At 40.5% G+C, this 17,312-nt stretch overlaps 1 protein-coding gene across 3 annotated transcripts in view; it reads left to right on the top strand.

The window, feature by feature from the left end:
- Positions 1-8,049: 8,049 nt before the first annotated feature.
- TMCC1 (transmembrane and coiled-coil domain family 1) overlaps positions 8,050-17,312 on the top strand; it is a 195,218-nt gene continuing 185,955 nt past the window's right edge. For 2 of the 3 annotated variants that reach the window (XM_037139346.2, XM_037139347.2), the window contains exon 1: positions 8,050-8,157. The gene's annotated coding sequence lies outside the window, so the exon portion shown is untranslated. The remainder of the gene's footprint in view (positions 8,158-17,312) is intronic. The other variant, XM_037139348.2, reaches the window with a different exon arrangement.

Raw genomic sequence — 17,312 nt, 5'->3', positions numbered from 1 at the left:
AGAATCTATACACCCAAATATTCATAGCAGCACAATTTACAATAGCCAAGTGCTGGAAGCAACCCAAGTGCCCATCAGTAAATGAGTGGATCAGAAAACTGGTACATTTACACAATGGAATTCTATGCAGCAGAAAGAAAGAAGGAGCTCCTACCCTTTGTCACAGCATGGATGGATCTGGATGGAGAGCATTATGCTAAGTGAAATAAGCCAGGTGGTGAAAGACAAATATCATATGATCTTAACTATAAGTGGAACCTAATCAACAAAACAAACAAACAAGCAAGATATAACCAGAGACATTGAAATAAAGAACAAACAGAGGAAAGGGGAAGGGAGGTAATGGGGGAAAGAGGGAAAGGGTCATCAAGGAACATGTATAAAGGATCCATGGACAAAGCCAAAGGGGGATAGGATAGAGGGTGGGAGGTGTGGGTGGGTGAAGAAGGGGAACATGCTGACAGGAAAATGGAGGCAACTGTATTCAAACAACAATAAAAAAATGATTGGATAAATCATTTTTTATCCAATCCAAGTAGGACTTCTGGCCAAGATAGAGTCATCGGTAGTTAGATACACTTGGTCTCCTCACAAAACCAAAAGAAGGAAAACAACAAATTTAAAAACAAAAAAATAAACAGGACTGCCAGAAAATCAAACTGGTGTTTTGGACTCTATGGAAGTCCAATAACCAAGGAGTTAAAGAAGAAACATTCATCCAGATTGGTAGGCGGGGCAGAGATGGGTATCCAGGGCAGAGAGGATGTATGGTAAGGCAGTGGGTGGAGGACTGGGCAGGCAAGGTGGTGGCCAGTGGACCCAGTCTCCCACATTTGTGTGTGGATAAACTAGGAGGAACAACTGGGGAGTGAGACAGACTGTGCAACCCAGGGTTCCAGTGCAGGAAAAGAAAGCCTCAAACCTTCTGACTGTAAAAATCTGTGGGGGTTGTGGAGAAACTCCCAGCCTCACAGGAACATTTGTTGGAGAGACCCACAGAGTTCAAGAAAGCACACAAACCCACCCACCTGGGAATCAGTACCAGAAGGGCCCAATTTGCTTGTGGGTAGTGGGGGAAGTGACTGGAAGCCACAGAGAGAGCCGAGCAAGCATCATTGTTCCCTCTCATACCCCGCCCCCACATACAGCACCACAATGCAGCCACATGGATTGCCCCACCCTAGTGAAAACCTTCACCCCCAGTATAAGTCTTCCCCTTACAGTGTAACAGCTGTGTGGAGACAAATATATATATATATATATATATATATATATATATATATATATATCCCTAATGGAAGAACAGATCAGAGTTCAAAACACTGCTAATCAGGATGCTCACAGAAATTGTTAAATATGTTTGCAAAATAGAGGAAAAAGTGAAGGCTATGAAAAGTGAAATAAAGGAACATGTACAGGGAACAAACAGTGAAGGGAAGGAAACTGGGACTCAAATCAATGGTTTGGAGCAGAAGGAAGAAATAAACATTCAACTAGAACAGAATGAAGAAATAAGAATTAAAGAGAGAGAGAGAGGGAGAAAGAGAGAGAGAGAGAGAGAGAGGCTCAGGAATCTCCAGGGCATCTTTAAATGTTCCAATATCTAAATCATAGGGATGCCAGAAGGAGAAGAGGAAGAGCAAGAAATTGAAAACTTACTTGAATAAATAATGAAGAAAAATTTCCCCAATCTGGCAAAGGAAATAGACTTCCAGGAAGTCCAGGAAGCTCAGAGAGTCCCAAAGAAGTTGGACCCAGGGAAGCACACACCAAGGCACATCATAATTACATTATCCAAGATTAAAGAGAAGGAGAGAAGCTTAAAAACAGCAAGAGAAAAGAAGACAGTTACCTACAAAGGAGTTCCCATAAAACTATCAGATGATTTCTCAAAGGAAACCTTACAGGCAAAAAGGGGCTAGAAAGAAGAATTCCAAGGTCATGAAAAGCAAGGACCTACATCCAAGATTACTCTATCCAGAAAAGCTATCATTTAGAATGGGAGGGTAGATAAAATATTTCCAAGATAAGGTCAAGTTCAAGGAGTTCATCATCACTAAGCCCTTGTTCTATGAAATGTTAAAGGGACTTATCTAAGAAAAAGAAGAAGATCAGACTATGAAAAGTAAAATGACAACAAACACAACTATCAACAACGGAACCTAAAAAAGCAAAAACTAAGCAAACATCTAGAATAGGAACAGAATCACAGAAATGGAGATCACAGTGGGGTTTATCAGTGAGGAGATGGAGAAGCGAGAATGAGGCAAAAGGTACAGGAAATAAGAAGAATAAATGGTAGGTACAAAATAAACAGGGGGAGGTTAAGAATAGTATGGGAAATGTAGAAGCCAAAGAACTTATATGTATGACCCATGGACATGAACTGAAGTGAGAGAATGCTGGTGGGAGGGGTAGTGCAGGGTGGAGGGGAATAAAGAGGAAACAAATGAGGCTACTGTAATAGCATAATCAATAAAATATTTTTAAAATGATTTTGAAAGAACAAATACTTTCTGCTGTCTTTCAGTTGACTAAACTTCTGTTATGCTATTTTTAATCTGTTGTGAATCCCATCAAATAAATTCTTTTTTTTTTCCATATGGGGAAAAGTAAATCTTTTTTTTTTAATTTTATTTAGTTATTTTTCAAGTACAGTTTTTTGTCTATTTTTCCCATCCCAGCCTCCCCCGCCCCTTGCTCCCCACCTCCCTCCCATTTCCATCCCCCCCTTAGTTCTCGTCCCTGTGTCCTTCCTATTTGTTCCTCCAAATCCCTCCCCCTTTTTCCCCTTAACTTCCTTCTTTAGCAACTTCACTAAGGTATATTATACAAGTAATAAACTATACCTATTTAAAATACACAATTTCATAAGTTTTGACACATATACACACCCATGAAATTGCCACCATAATCAAGATTCAGATCATTCTCATCGCCCTGAAGGGTCTCTCTGTGCCCCTTTCCCTCCCGTCTCTCTCCTCAAGCTGTTACTATATATTAGTTTGCATTTTCTAAAATTTTATGTAGAACTATACAATATGGATTCTTTTTTCCCCCAGCTTCTGTTGCCCAGTGCAATGATTTTGAGATTCACCCACATCATTGAGTGTATTGGTAGTAGTTTTGTTTCTTTTACTTGCTGAGTAGTACTCCACCCTATGGATTTAACACATTTTGTTCATCCATTCACCTGTTGATGGGTATTTGAATTGTCACTAGTATTTTGATACTGTGCATAAAGCTGCTATGGATATTCTTGTACAAGTCTTAGTGTGGACATGTATTTTCATTTCTGTTGGGTAAACACTGATGTGATAAGTCTTTTCAAAGTATCAGCTTGGCTAAACTATAGTTCCAAGTTATTCTACACTGTTCGAAGCTAACTGAAGTGTTGCCTATAAAGGCATTTTTTAAGGTTTTTTTTTTAGAGAATTATTCTTTTTTTAAAAAATATTTTATTTATTTATTTTTTGAGAGAGGGGAAGGGAAGGAGAAAGAGTGGGAGAGAAAGATCAATGTGTGGTTGCCTCTTATGTGTCCCCCGCTGGGAACTGGCCTGCACCCAGGCATGTGGCCTGACTGGGAATCGAACCACAATACTCTGGTTCACAGGCCCGTGCTCAATCCACTGAGCTACACCAGGCAGGGTGGCATTTTTATAGATATGATTAAAGTCCATAATGAGCTGACTTTAATTTTTTATTTTATTGACTGATTTTAGAGAAAGCGGAAGGGGACAGTCACACACACAGAGAGATAGAGAGAGAGAGAGAGAGGAGAGAGAGACACACATCAATGTGAGAGAGAAACATTGACCAGCTGCCTCCCATATGTGCCCCAACCTGGGATCAAATCCACAACCTAGGTGTGTGCCCTGACCAGGAATTGAACCAACAAACTTTTGGTTCATGGAACAGTCCTCCAAGCAACTGAGCCACACAGCCAAGGCATCATCAGTTGACTTTAATAAGGGAGATTATCCTAGATAATCTGGTTGGGCATGATTCAGTCATTGAAATGTCCTCAGAGTTGAGGCTCTCCTGAAAGACAAATTCTGCCTTGGGACAGTAGTGTCAGTCAGCTCTCCTCTTGACCTGTAATTGCATAAATCAATCCCTTGAAATAAATCTTTTATTGTATAATTCCTACTTGTTCTGTTTCTCTTTGTGAACCCTAATACAGATTTTGATACTGGAAGTGGTTCTAGAGGAAAAGATTCTTAAGAATGAATTTTTTGAATTGGTTCTGGGTATTCTTGAATTGGTTCTCTAAGCTGGCTTAAAGTCACTAATGACTATTTCCAGCGGTGCTGAGGGCACTGGTAGTCCATGGCATGATGAAGCATTGGATACTCCTAATCGAATGCTTATAGAAAGCAAGGTCCTGAGTGACCATGTATTTTAATATTTTAGTCCAACTGAGGAATATAATGGGTTCATTGCTTGTCCCTAACTGAAGAAAGTAGAGAAGGAAAAGGGTGAACTCAGAGCTTCAAATTCCCAGCTCATGCTATGCACAGATGACCTGAAGACTTCTATTTCTGCCTTGAAAGAAACCTTTAGTGCCATTATTTCTAAAATGAAACCCAGAATCTCATTCTGCAAGTGGCTAATAGAGATTCTATTTCAAGTCTTTGGCAGGCCCCTATGCATGACTCACAGCACAGACACTTAAGATTTTGGAGCAAAGCCCTGCTATTCTCTGTGATAACCACTGTCCTTTGTAGAAACAGCTTTTGCCTTGCCACTGAGTCTTAGTACATGCTGAACTCATAACCATAAGTCGTGAAGTTACCATATGATCTGAGCTACCCACCATGAACTGCTGTCTGACCCACTAAGCCATAAAATTGTGAACATACAGCAGCACTCCATTATCAATGAAACTATATTTATAGAATTTGGCTTGAATGGGTTCTGAAGGCATAATTAAGTTGTATAATATGAGGCAGTGGCCCAAATGCCCATGATCCCTACTCCTGCTACATTATCTTCTCTCTCTCAGCGCACACCTATACTCTCTTGGGGCATTCCCCATGACTGGGGAAGAGAAAATCCAGTCTTATTTAACAGCCTGGTTTATGATGGTCCTACACAATATGCAGACACTGGTTGAAAACAGACTGTTGCAGCACTATTGCCCCTTTCTGGCATATCCTTGAAGAAAAATAGTGAAGGAAAAGCCTCCCTGTTGGCAGAACTTCAAGCAGTGCACCTGGTTGTTCGTTTTGTCTGGAAGGAGAAATGGCCAGAAGCTCTGCTGGTCTAGAGGTCTTAGTTCCAAAGGAAGGAGTGCTTCCAACAGGAGACACAGCAATGCTTCTGTTGAATTGGCAGTTCAGACTGTCATCTGGTCACCTGGGGGCTTCTCATTCCTTTGTGTGTGTGTTTTTTAATGAAGGTACTTTTTTTTTAATTAGAAAAAAAGATTTTATTTATTTTTAGAGACAAGGGAAGGGAGGGAGAAAGGGAGGTGGAGAAGCATCAGTATATGAAAGATATATTGATCATTTGCCTCTGGCAAGCCCCCAGCTGGGGACCTAGTCCACAACCCAGGCAAGTGCCCTGACTGGGAATTGAACCAACAACCTTTCAGTTTACAGGCCAGCACTCAATCCACTGAGCCACACTGTAGGGGACCGGTTTGTTTTAGTCTCGCAAATGTGACTCAGCTCTGTATGGAAAACCTACAGAAGCGAGGTGGTGGGCAGGAGGCAGACCTTCAAACCCGTGGGAATCAGGCCTAGAAAATGCATACAGACTGTTATGGCTGGCTCTTGCTAAAACTACATCACCCTGGTCTGAAACAATAAATGTGGATTGTCTATCTCCAAGGTAATTTCCAAAAGCTGTGTGAATTTTCCCAAGGACAGAGCTAATCAGCTCATTGCCATTCCCTTCTGCATGTTATTTTCATTTCCTTGATTGTACCTAAAATGTAGACAATAATATTCTATGTAATAGATAATAAATCTTTTTCTGACGTAAGACCTGAGAAAAACAATAAAAGCCTGTCTAGGCAAGGGTCGAGGCACTCTCCTCTTGAGGGAGTGGCCGAGGCATTCATAGACACTCTCCCCCTGAGAGAGTAGCCGTGCTGTTCCCTTTCTCTCCACAGGATCTTTGTCGCCTGTGCATTTATTCTCATCTTCAGTCACAACAGGTGGATTCTGCTGACCAGAGTCCGCCACACCATACCAGCCAGGGCTCATTCCTTTGAACAAATAGGCAAAGAAAGGAGTTACTGTACTGGCTGGTGTGATTAATCCTAATTACCAAGGGGGGAATTCAATTGCTACTACACAATGGAGACGTATTAATAATAGCTAACTTTGTAACACAGTATTAAGTTACGGGATGTCAAAATTGGAAAGAGATCAACCAAGGACTTTGCACCCTCTTTTTGGGAAAGAGTTAAGCATTTCTGGTTGTATGTAGGTTAGTTGTATGTTAGGTAGAAGTATGACTTTGTTATTGTCTTTATTTGGAACTTAAGTACAGTTAAAGGAATGTGTAGGATTGGGACTGCTGGGTCATCAGTTTTTTTAATTTTAGCTATCCTAATGAAAATGTAGGGGTATATCATTGTGGTTTTAATTTGCAAATCTTTGGATCACAACAATAAGCACCTTTTTGTTGCTTAATGGCCATTTTTGTATTTTCTTTGGTGAAGTGTTTACGAGAACCTTTTGCCCATTGTTTTATTGGGTTGTTTTCTTATTATTCAGTTATAAAAGTTCTTTATATATCGTGGATACAAGTCTTTTGTCAGACAGATTGTTTCACAGATTTCTCCTTCCTATCTGTGCCTTGGCTTTTCATCTTCCCAATGTTGTCTTTCAAAGAACAAAAGTTTTAGATTTTGATGAAGTTAACCTTATGAATAATTTCTTTTATGGTTCATGGTTTTTAATGTCCTAAGAAATCTTTGCCTATCTCAAGATCACAATTTTTTCTTCTAGAAATTTACAGTTTTAGCTTTAAGTTTATTTTCCATTTTTTGTTACATTTCTCAGGGGTCTCCTTCAATGCTCCTGAAATCTATAACTGTATCTTGTATCTACCTCAAATATGAGTCAAATTTGCCATCTCCCTGGCCTTCACTCTTCATCTAATAGATCATCAAGTCCTAACTTGATGAACCTATTTCCTTTCAAGTCAGCAGCTCTCAGATTCCAGCCTGTACACCCTTGACTAAATCAAACTCTACCGCTCCACCCCCACCTCCCATACAGGTTCTCTTGGCATCATGTACTTCTCAGAAAAGATTTTACTAATTGTATTTTTTAATTTTGTGTGATTCTTCATTTAACGTTTTCCTTCTCCATCAGATCTAACTTCATGAGGCCAGGATCTGTTTTATCACCACACTGTACTCACAGTTAACTCGAACCGGGCCTAGTACAGGGAGGAAGCCTCATTACATAAGTGATGAATAAATAAATGAATTAGAAAAATGGAATAAAGGGTTAGGATGATGGCTGCTTGTGGTCCCTTCGGTGGTAATACCGGATGCGAAATAGCAATAGCCTCTACCATTTTCCTAGCAGCAGATGAAAACCTGACAGATCAGAGAAGAAAGGAAGGCTTTTGGATTCAAGGTAGGACGAACAGGTGTATGATCCGGAGTGGCAGCCAGAAATCCGCTCAAACCTGCAATGCTTTGAGCCCTCACTCCCCAGAAAAAGGGGCTGGGCCAGAAGAGCTCGGTTCCAGGAGCTTTGGCGAGGTCCAGCCACACCTGCAACTGCCCACCCAGCTCAGCCGGCGGGAGACCGCCCGGGTGGGCGCGCTCGCGGGCTGGGGGCGGAGCCACGCCTGGGGGGGGGGGGCTGTTCCCGCCCCTCTGCTGCGTGCGCGTGCCCGCCACAGCCCCGCGCGTGCGCCGCCAGCCGTGGGCGGATGTTGTGGGCGGTGGCGGCGGGCGCACGCGCTGTCGCCTACTCAAGCCGGTTCGCGCTCCCGCGCAGAGGCTGAATCGACGGTGGCGGCTGCGGCGGCGGCTGAGGCGGCTGGAGTGGCGCGGGGGGAGGGCCGGGAGGGAGGGTGGCTGGGTGGGATGGACCCGGCGCGGCGGCTGCAGCGGCAGGAGCCGGCGCCTGAACTCGAGCGACGGCGCTGGCGGAGACGCCGGCTGCACCTCCCCTCCCCGCCGGTGAGTGAGTGCCCCCGCCCTGAACTCTGGTTGCGGCCGCGGTCCCTCGCAGTCACTTACGGCCCCTTCGCGTTCCTCCGTCCCGGGTGAGGAGAGTTGTGTGGGGAGCGTGGCCTGGCTGCGCTGCCGACGGGAGCCCGGTCTCCTACTCGCGGCCTGGAACGGCTTGGACCCGCGGTTGTCCTAGTTCGGGGCTTAAGCCCCGGGCCTAGGACTTGACCCACCCCGACGCCCGCCCCCACGCCCGCCCCAGCATCCCTCCCGGCCTTTTTCTTTCCCGGCTGGTTCCGCTGTCATTTTGACCCTGGGGTTTCTCTCCCCGACCCCCTCGCCTCGCCCCTCTTCCCAGCACCCCATCTCCAGGTCTGCGGAGAGGGAGGGGCGTGTGAGGAGTTGGGCCGAGGCCCGAGGGACTGACTGTATGGGAGCTAGCTTTGGTTGGGGGTCTGAGGTCCTATGAGCCCTCGCTCGGCCTTGTTGTCCCCAGAAGTTGGCCACTGGGGCTTAGCCAGTGCCACCTGAAACCAGTTTTGTACCTTTTGTTTTGGTTTTGAACTTAAGGGGAGATGGGAACCTGCTGTACTGGGATCGGAAGAATAGGTGGTGCAAGGTGGGAGGCTAGGCTGGCTGGATTCTGAGTGTCTTTTATTAACCCTTTTTGGAAGGGAAAATGGGCGCACCTTCCCTAAAGGGCCAGAGATCCACTTGCAGCTTGCAGATACCCCTTTTCAGACCAAGCAAAGGTGTGTGTAGTTTTGTTCAGTGGTTGGTTTGATTCATTCCTTAACAACATTGATGGTGAGGACCTTCCCGCCCCTGCCCCCCCCCCCCCTTGAATCTGCAGCAGAGTTTCTGAAAGCAGCCCACTTGAGCTGTTGGTTAATTTCCACCCCCCCTTTTTTGGTGACACCTTATACATTAGTTTTGGTAGATCCTTACCTAATAATTTTGTAGGCTGCTTTTTCAACCTGACGTCTCACAGAGGAAAGGAAGATGAACACATAGACACTAATCCAAAATGGATGCTGTAAGTCTGACATACTCATCAGAGGTACCTGTACCATAAGCATCTCTATGAAAGGGCTGATTTCCTAAATTAGCTAATTATTTTTGTAAGGCAGCCAGGCCTTAAAAAGCAGGTAGCTGTTTTAGAATAAAACAAAACTTTGATTTGTTTATGTTTTCTGATCAGTATCTTAAATTTTGGAAGTGACTTTAATTAAATCCTTATCTTGGAAGTACCTGTGTATAGAAATTGTTGCAAAGCATGGAGGAGAGAATTTTATGAAAATGTTAATGTGTTTACAGACAAGATTCCTCCAGGAGGTAGATACAGTTTTTCCCCACTGTATTAGGAGAGTGAGCGTCCAAAGGGTGATAAAGGTGAAGGGATTAAGATGTATAAATTAGGAGTTACAAAATAGTCATGGGGATTTAAAGTTTAGCGTAGGGAATAGAGTCAGTAATATTGTAATGGCTGTGTATGGTGCCAGGTGGGTAATTGAATTATTGGGAAATCACTTCGTAAATTATGTAGTTGTCCAACCACTACACTGTATACCTGAAACTAACATAAAATACTATTGAATGTCAATTGTAATTGAAAAAAATTTTTAAAAGGTGAGACTCCAGTTTTGAGTAGGTGGTAGTTTTACTAGTATCATATAACAAATGATGCTTATAGATGTGATTTTCAACTCAACAGTACCTTGTCCTCTGCCAACAAAGTTGGCTTGTATTTTTTTTTAAATCACACGCCCACTCTCTGGCTAGTATAGAAAGATTAAAAAGCTGCTTCTTAATTGTGGGTGGTAACCTTTTAATTTCCAAAGAGTCTTCAGCTGTTTACAGAATATATTGCTGATCAGCAGCATAGGCAAATTTTAGATATTAGAAATCATTAGCATGTGATCTAGATCTGTTAAGATTACGAATATTTATTAAGATTCTGCATGGTATGGGTACTGTGTACAATGTATAGGAGGTGAGGTTTCTCAGAGTATTGGCATCTTAAGGTAAATAACATAGTCAGCTGACAGACTTTTTCCAACATCTTGAGTAGTTGAGACAATCTTTTATAAGCGCACACACACACCCTAACTGTACAATTTGATGAAGAAACCCCATGATTTGGACTAGTTGGTAACCACCGTTACTCCAAGTTGTTTTCTACTAGAATATAGCTTGCAAGAACTATATTCCTCTTTCCTGCAATAGTTTCTTTTTAAATATTTATTTATTCTTAGAGAGAGGGGAAGGGAGGGCGAAAGAGGGAGAAAAACATCTCTCATGATGGTTGCCTCCCTTATGTGCCCTGATTGGGTCTGAACCCACAACCCAGGCATGTGCCCTGACCAAGAATTCAACTGGTGACTTTTCACTTTGTGGGATGACACCCAACCAACTGAGCTACACTGGTCAGGGCCTGCAAGAGTTTTTTATGCCCGTCTCGTGTACAAAACCTGTCATGGCTGAGGACTAAAGTTTAAACTCCTTGATGTGGTTTTTATAGATCACTCATTAATTTATTCATCAAATATTTATTGAGCCCTTATTTTGTTCCAAGATTTCTTCTAAGGACTGGGCTATAGTGGGGGAACAAAGCAGACAAAGGTCCCTGCCCTCATTGAGCTTTATTCTGAGTGTGTGTGTGTGAGTGTGAGAGAATGAGGATAATAAATAAGCAAGTGGACAAGATAATATTAGGTAATGCAAAAAAGTCAGCAGTTGTCCCTGGCTGGTGTAGCTCAGTGGATTGAGTGCGGGCTTGAGAACCAAGGGATCACGGTTCAATTCCTAGTCAGGGCACATGCTGGGGTTGCGGGCCAGTTCCCAGCAGGGGATGCACGAGAGGCAACCATACATTGATGTCTCCCTCTTTCCTTCCCTTCCCCCCTAAAGATAAATAAATTAAATCTTTTTTAAAAAGTCAGCAATTAGCAAACTTTTTCTGTAAAGGACCAGAAAGTAAATGTGGGCTATATATTCTGTTTCAGCTATTCAGCTCTGTTGTTTTAGTGCAGAAACAGCCACAAGCAGTATAAACAAGTTTGTCTATGTTCTACGTAAACTTTGGACACTGAAATTTGAGTTTCATATAATTTTCCCACATCACAAAATATTCTTTTTTATTTTTTCAACCATTTAAAAATGTAGAAACCATTCTTACTTCATAAGGCCAAACAAAAATGTGGGCCAGCTGGATTTGGCCTGCAGACTGTAGTCTGATCCTTTGTAGAAAAAGTTTGCTGACTCCTGATATGAAGTATGAAGAAAATAAAACAAGCTGATGTGACAAGTGAGTGACTGGTCAGGGTAATAGGCTGCATTAAAGAGAAGATATTTGAATTGTGGCCTAAACGATGCAAAAGCTTTCCTGGCAGATGAAGCAGAAAGTGCAAAGGTCTGCAGGAGAAAGTGAGCTTCTCCTGTGTTCCCCAGCATTGAACTTCCCTACATACCATGTCATTTTTTCCTTTGTGTCTTTTCTTTTTATTGTGTTCTTAACTAGGTTGTCTTCTTCCTGTCTACCCATAATAGAATCTAGATTTGGAAGAGATCTCAACTTACCCAGTTGCTCTTCTAAAATGTTCCCAGTGATTTTTCAGCCTCTATTTGAACACCTTTAATGACAGAAACATTATTACTTTGAGGTAACTTACGCTATTTTTAGGTAGCTCTGATTGTTAGAGTGTTCTTCATGTTAGGAATCAACCTCTCTACCTCTTACCCATGGTGCTACCTACATGGAGTAAGTCCGCAGTGGGGTAGCACCGCATTCCCAGGATTGGTTCTAAAGTTAATGCATGAGACAAAAATCACGTAAGATGAAAGCTATACTGGAAAATCCCTTACATTGCTTAAAAAGTATAGTGTGCATGATACATAATTGTATGTCATTTTTATGGACTCCACAGACTGAGAGACTTTGAGCTTGACTGAAGGAAGGAGCAAAAGGAAATAAACTATTATGTAGATATGTAGGCCTTCTAACAATTTTGCTTTTTAAAACATTTGTCAAATCCCTATCAAGAGTGGTGGAGGGTGGAGAATTTTAATATGTTCCTGTTTCCTTACAGGGTTTATTTTGTTGTATTTTTACATTAAGCCTCTGTTACATTAGTAAATGTTTATAGATGTGTTGTGAATATTAAATAAGATCATATATAAGGAAGCACCTGGCACATGGTAAGTGGTTAATAAATGCAGGATTTGAGTGTAAGTCTGTGCTTTGTTGGACTCACATGCTGCACGCTGTCCTTTGGAAAGTTGTAGAGAAGAACTAGGCCACCTGCTTCCTGCCTTTCTACATTGACATTTCCTGTTGTGACTCTACTGAACAGCTGTCACTCTCTGACAGCTGTGTCCTTGAGTGGTCACATTTTAGCAGAGGTCAGCTAGTAAGTTGAATGGGTATATATGACGTAACTCTTAGTTCTGCTTCGTGTTCCTTCAAGTATTTGAACATTGCTATTATGTCTCCCATTGAAGTCTTCACTTTTCTTAGGGCTAAATATTTTCTCTGCTTCTAGTTCTTTCTTATTTCTTCACCCTTCTGGCTATTGTAACTGTACCAATTTATTGTTCCTTTTACTTGATACCCTGAAGTGTATTCAAGGTACACACTTAAGTTTCATCTTCTTGATGAAGTCTTCCTTCATAATTCTGTACGTTCTCTATACAGTGGAACCTTGGTTCTTGAACTTAATTTGTTCTGGAAGGCTGTTCAACAAGCGATTTGTTTGAAAACTGAATCTTTTTTTCTTTTTTTTTTTCTGTTAGAAATACTGTATTAGCACGAAAGGGTGGTCAGGTCAAGAACTGATGTTTTGTTTGTTAACTGAGACATTTTTTTCTGTGAATAGCACAGTCAAAACTCAAATTGTTTGCGATGGGAGACGTTTGAGAACCAAGGTTTGACTGTATTTCCAATATACTTTTAACTGTATGTTTCAATTTAATATTTTCTTATTTTGTATTTTATACTTTTTCATGAGAATTCGTCTTACCTCACAATGAGACAACAAACTTATTGAGGTCCAAGACCCTGTTTTAGGTATCTTTTATGTCCAAATGCACTGAGTGAAATTTTAGGTATGCAATAGATCATAAATACTTTATAATTAAAAAATAAAATTTTAAAATAAATTTTTAATTTTTGAACTATTAGATTTGCTGAATTACTGTGAAAATAGTACAGAAAATTCCTGTTTCACACTCAGTTGCTTTTATTATTAACTTTTTACATTAGTGTGGTACATTTGTCATAATGTACCAATATTGATACATTATTACTAAGTCTGTACTTGCTTCAGAGTTCCACAGTTTTTTCCTAATGTCCTTTTTTGGTTCCAGGATACCATATTACATTTAATAATTATGTCTTCTTAGATCTTGTTGGTTGTGCCCAGTTTCTCAGATTTCCCTTGTTTTTAATAACATTGGCAATTTTGAAAATAACTGATCAGGCATTTTTGTACAAAGTCCTTCAACTGGGATGTTTCTGATGTTTTTCTAAGGGTTAGATTGAGGTAATGTGATTTTGAAAGGAAGACCACAGTGGTAAAGTGTCATTCTTATCACATACTGAGTATTTATTATTGATAGGACTTATCAGTGTAAATGTTAACCTTGATTAACCTAGCTTGAGGTAGTATTTTTGTTTTCTTCATTGTAAAGTTACCCTTTTGTTCTTACCTTTCTGTACTCTTAGAATAAAGTCACTATGCAGAGCCCACACTTAATGAGTGATGTTCCACCTCCTTAAGAGTGGAGTATCTACATGAGTTTCTTCACTCAAATTGTTCTAGCTTTGGTCATTGGGAGCTTTTTCAGTTGGCTCCTATATCCCTTCCCTTTGACATACTCCAGTGATTATGTGTGTGCGTGAGCACTTTTGTTTCTGACAACATAAAATGCTTCTGGCTCATCTTTTGTGATTGGTCATTTTTCCAAGGAGGCCTAATTCCTCTTTCTGGAAGATGGTATTAGAAACCAAGATCTGGGTGCTAAGTGTGCTAGTTGCTACTAGAGTATTGTTGCTTCTAGGCTCTCTGAGTGAGGTAGCAAGGAGATGTGTATATGTTTTGTTTTTTTTTAATTTTATTTATTTATCTTTAGAGGGGAAGGGAAGGAGAGAGGGAGAGAAACATCAATGTATGGTTGCCTTTTGTGCGTCCCCTGCTGGGAACTGGCCTGCAGGGAACTAGCCTGCAACCCTGGTCTGTGCCCTGACTGGGATTCGAACCACGATTGTCTGGTTCGTAGGCCCGCGCTCAATCCACTGAGCTACACCAGCCAGGGCCGAGATGTGTATATGTTAACCTATGTGTATACATAATATCTATAAATAGTTCTGTATATAACCATTTGTCTCCATAGTAAGCTTAACATGAATTTATTCTGATAGTTCCAATTCTCACTCCTTAACACATTGATCCTTCTAACCTCGTTCACTACCAATAAGAAATTTGGCCATTCATTTACCTATTTCTTCAAGTCCAGTATACATATAAAGTGGTTTTAAAATGGTAAGTCTGTACCCCTGTGGGAAACAGCTACATATATCATCTAGAGTACAGTGCTCATGGATCCTTTGTTTTCTCTTTAGTCTTACAGACTCCACTCATTTCCAGAATTACCTAAGTCAGCACCATATTCTTCTACCTCCTCTGTGAGGTGGTTTCATATTTGTAATAAATTTAGATTGTTTTGTCACATTCTGCATTCTGTGCTGAGATCCCTTTACTTCTTAAATTATTATTTAAATTTGCATACATTATTTATTCTTTGTGCTTTAAGTTTATATGAGTTTTGACAAATCTTTAATACATTACAGTATCATATAGAATAGTTTCACTTCTCTAAAAAATTTGCACCTCACCTATTTAACTACCCTCCCACACCAGCCCCTGACATCCACTGACTTGTTTATCATCTCTACAATTTTGCCTTTTCCAGAATATTACATTTTAAAAAGTATTTTTAAAAAACACTTATTTTTTAGATTTTATTTCTTTATTTTTAGAGAGAGGGGAAGGAAGGGGGAAAGAAGAAAAGCAACATCGATGTGCAAGAGAGAAACATCCATTGGTTGCCCTCTTGCATGCTCCTAATCAGGAACCTGGTCCTCAACCCAGGCATGTGCCCTGACTGGGAATCGAACCTGCAACCTTTTGGTTCACAGGCTGGCGTTCATTCCACTGACTCACACCAGCCAGGGCTTTAAAAGTATTTTTTTAACGATTTTTAGGAACACAGCATTTTGTTAAGTAGTGGGAGATACAGGCACCCACTAACACTTGGAAGCATTTTTGTATTGAGGTAAAATTCATGTAACAGAATTCATAATTTTAACCATTTAAAATGTACAGTTCAGAGGCTTTTAGTCCCTTCACAATGTTGTGCAACCACCACCACTATCTAATTGCAGAACCTTTTCTTCACTCCAAAAAGAAACCCTGTATGCATTATGCAGTTCTTCTCCTCAAACCTTGGGCAATCATTGGCCTGAGTTTTGTTCCTATGGATTTGCCTGTTTTGGACATTTCATTTAAATGGAGTCACATATTATATGGCCTTTTGTTTCTGGCTTCTTTTACCTAATGTTTTTTAGGTTCATCCATGTTATAGTGTGTTTCAGTACTTAATTCCTTTCTTATGGCTGAATAGTCATTGAATGGATATACCACCTTTTGTTTATTCATTCATCAGTTGATGGGCATTTGAGGCCCTTTCACTTTTTGGCTGTTGTGAATTAGGCTGCTGTGAACATTCATATGTGTTCAGTTTTTGTTGAACACATGTTTTAAATTCTCTTATATCAATAACGTATTTTTTTTTAATAAATTTTATTTTATGTTGAGAAGAAAGTTACCCAATGGCTTATTTGGGGTAAAGTCCTAAAAGAATGCTACTTTGTCATGGCATCAGTGAATAGTGAAATCACACACACAATTTTCCCATTATAACTACAGAGTAAAGAATTTTTGGTCCAGCTGGGGTAACAGTAGGTAGCCTTCCCCTAGAATTCTGTTAGAGGAATATCCTGAATTATTGTTCTGTTACCTTTCCGAGAGTAGCAAGTAGTCTTTTACTGTGAAGTTGGATAAGATCTGCTTGTGGTCTTAAGGAATCTCTGAGTGTCTGAATTATGTTCAACTTTATGTATTCAGAGGAATAGTAGGCAGGATTCCCATTCTGTAATCTATTTGCCATCAGTAATATTACAGAGGTTTTATTCTTACCACATTCCCTCTGAGGTTTGGACTCTAATGAAGTGGCATTAAATATTAGGGTTTTCTTTTTCTTATGTTGGTACCCAGTCCTGAAGCTTTGTTTTGCAGTTACTGCTTTGACACCTTTGCTTTAATTAATTCATTTTCCTCAGGAAGACGTGGCAAAAGTTTTTTGCCAGTTTAGAGAAACCTGACTGAATTTGATTAAACCTAATGTTTTTCAGACTTTTTTGAAGCAAGGAACAATCTTTGCTGTTTTTATTGCTTGCTTCTAAGTGGCTTTAGGGTTCCCTGGAAGCAATGGAAAATAGATAAATTGTTTATTAACCACCATCATACTTTATCCCAAGTATTTAAGGGGCTGGAACCAAGATTTTAATTTTACTTTTCTAAAAGACTCACTATTACTGGACAACTAGTTTGTATCTTGGGCTACTTTTTGTAAGAAGATAATATTGACTCCAACTTACAGGAATGTTGTGATGGGAAATGTGTTCTAGTAAGGTAGTTTTTTTAAAAATACAGATATTTGGGAAGATGTATGTATTATGGAAATTCTTGTTAGTGCTTTTTTCCTCCATTATTTTAATAATGTAGATGAATTTGCCATTTCATTATGATAAAAGCCTCTGTCAAGTACTATATGTGTAGTCTATTCACACCATTTTCAGTATTCTTAATTTTTCCATATAGTTCCAGATTTCTACCTGGTACTTTTCCTTCTGAATAAACAGCTTCTTGCCCTGGTTGGTGTGGCTCAGTGGATTGAGTGGCGCCAGACTGTGAAGCAAATGGTTGCTGGTTCAATTTCTAGTCAGGGCACATGCCTGGGTTGCGGGCCAGGTACATTGATGTTTATCTCCTTTTCTATCTCTCTCCCTTTCCCTCTCTCTAAAAATAAATAAAATCTTAAAAAGA

The sequence above is a fragment of the Artibeus jamaicensis genome, unplaced genomic scaffold (assembly GCF_021234435.1).
Source record: "Artibeus jamaicensis isolate MK-2021 breed Jamaican fruit bat unplaced genomic scaffold, CSHL_Jam_final contig_519, whole genome shotgun sequence".
NCBI lineage: Eukaryota > Metazoa > Chordata > Mammalia > Chiroptera > Phyllostomidae > Artibeus > Artibeus jamaicensis.
Note: the sequence above shows the minus strand (reverse complement) of the source record. Positions and strands in the feature narration are given on the sequence as shown.